Genomic DNA, 2,568 nt, shown 5'->3' with positions numbered 1-2,568 from the left:
GTGGCCTTTTTAACACTCTTGAATCCTCCTTGTTCGCCCTCATACAACGTTTCATTGTTAAACATAGACTCTCATACTAAGGTTCATTTGTGGGATGATTTGGCCTTTTTTTTGTATCTATCCTTTCTTGTTGATCTGAAACAAGTTTTACAGTGTAATTTTAAGATGCTGATTTTCCCAGCGTGAGCTGGCATAAGCTCTGCTGAGTGTACACAAAATGGTGGGGTTTTTTTCACTATGGATGTATAAATAACGGAAGTCTCGTTCGTGTAGGTGAACCTTAAACCTCTGCACTTTGAAAACTTTAGAAATGTCCTGCTAGACATCTTGTTCATGCATAGGTTTACTTTTTATGGTACTGTAATAGTTGGTACAGAATATTGATAGGTGGAGGATATACATCTTCTGAGAAAGTGAGAGTATAAATATACTGTTATTTAATGTTGGTATTTTAATAAAGTATGATACTGTACATAACTATATGTATAATTGTTCTCAACTGTTACTGGAGGTAATAAATGCTCTCTTTTTTTTAACTGAATTTACTCCTCAGAACTCAACACCATTAAAGGTTTCCTCAACTTTCATTTGGACTTTTGTCGTGTTGCGTTTGTGACAGCTTCGTCCATTATAAAGTTTTACCATAGTAATAGCTTCTGCTAATGTTACTGAAATAAAAATTGGTAAACTGTTTGTCGCTACCGCGGTCACTCACAATGAATGAATAAATAACGGTTTAAGGATATTGCATTTTAAGTTTAGGTTCAAAAGTGTATTGTTTTGATCATTTTTTCTAAGGAAGTGACAAGGAGTTTGTTCAGTGTACTTTGTGCTGAGCCATCATCACCAGCGACCATCACAGCCGCTTAAACTAATTCGAAAGGATTGAAGTTACTGCCATCTAGCGGATATGGCTTTAAACTGCATGTTAAGCCTCTTTTGACCTAAAGATCCGGAGCTTTTCAGCAAATTCAGATCCACCGGTTATGTGCGTGACTAAAGTTTACTTTTAATGCTAATGTGTCTAAAAAAAAAAAAAGCCGTTGATGTATTTTATACCCCAACAGAGGTGCCAACTATGAATGAAAGAGCAGACTGTCTTTTTTACATGGCGGGTGTAAACAGTCACATGACCAGAGCTGTTTAATTTCAGTTTGTCCCTCTGAAAGATGTCTGGGTCAAAGCTCCAATGAAGGAAGCACGTGAACATTTCACTATGATGTAACTACACATTGGAGGCATATTTAAAAGAGGTATTAATAGGCTACTATTACAATTTATCTTTCTGTTATAAATCATGTTCACAATAGCCAACTTGTAAACATGTCAGTTTGCCACATAGGCCTATATGTGATCAGTAAATTTTAAATGCAACTGATTGATTCACATTATAAAACTGTATTTTTCATATATTAATTTATCTGTTGATTATCTTTTCATTTTTTGCCACAATTTTCTGATAATTATTCTACTTTCCCCCCTTCTTTTCACCTTTCTAGTTCCAAGTAGTTAAAACTGTAATCATCATGAGTATATCACATAGACCTATGCTACTTTCATTTCTACAACTTTAACCATTTTTAGAAAAGGCATACAGATTGTTTCCTTGTGTCTTTTCAGGATGAAAATGCATGTTCTCACTTAGGTAAAAGATATGGTCTTAGAAAATAATAAATAAATAAAAAATGCATTATAAAACAAAGATAATAAGTGTGTAAACCAAAGATACCAGAATTTTTTTTTATTACCCTACTATTTTTTTTTTTAAAGAGCCTTTCTGTTTCTTTTTTTTCCAGAGAGCTATCGTCTTATAAGTGATTTTACTTTTACTTTCTGTGGATGAATGTCAGTCCCTGACAAGGCAATAATTGCTCATTCTTTTGAAAACATATAAGAAATATGATGATTATTATTTTCTGTTTGGTTTGAAATGTTGACACAATAGACACCAGGCATATTTTGTTCAAAGCAGACAAGTCTTTAAATGAAACATTTACATTCAGTGTGCTATATAGGAATTAATCATAGCTATATAAAATGTTAAATCGCTGTTTCCACAACATAGAAGGATCCAGAAAGATTATTTACACAGAGGAACTGGCTGCTCAGCGTGGCGCAGTTGTGCGATAGATTAAGCTCTTCTAGCCAATAGGACAAACACTTTCTGTACTGAACAAAACGGCAGTGAGGCTGGGCGGCAAATGTTGTAGGCTATACCTCCACAACAAAGACGGCATTCCCACTAACTTAAATAAACCAGAATAATCGTTAACCTCCGCGCAATAAGACTGAACAGGTTATGACAGTTGTAAGCAATCGTTTAATATTGCGTCCCACCGTTTTTATTGTTCACAGTCTAGGAACATTACAAATAAAAGCTGTAATAAGCAATAAAAGTGCTCTTTTAACGTTATTTTAGTGGTTCGGCGAGGCACTGTAAACATTGTGTTGAAATATGTGGCAAGTTCGCCTTTTTTTAATCGCTGAAAGCCAACAAATATCAATCCCCGTGCTCGTGGTGGATGAGAGGCTCGCGCGAGAGGCAGCGCATGCGCACTCACACTTTGT

General features: G+C 35.2%; 1 protein-coding gene across 1 annotated transcript in view; it reads left to right on the top strand.

The window, feature by feature from the left end:
* Nucleotides 1-1,413, top strand: part of prkcdb (protein kinase C, delta b) — a 27,293-nt gene extending 25,880 nt beyond the window's left edge. Inside the window, exon 16 of the mRNA XM_079858392.1 lies at nt 1-1,413. This exon is cut by the window's left edge and continues 518 nt beyond it. The gene's annotated coding sequence lies outside the window, so the exon portion shown is untranslated.
* The last annotated feature ends 1,155 nt before the right edge of the window (nt 1,414-2,568 follow it).

Source organism: Squalius cephalus (assembly GCF_949319135.1).
Source record: "Squalius cephalus genome assembly, chromosome: 22".
NCBI classification, from domain to species: Eukaryota; Metazoa; Chordata; class Actinopteri; order Cypriniformes; family Leuciscidae; genus Squalius; species Squalius cephalus.
Note: the sequence above shows the minus strand (reverse complement) of the source record. Positions and strands in the feature narration are given on the sequence as shown.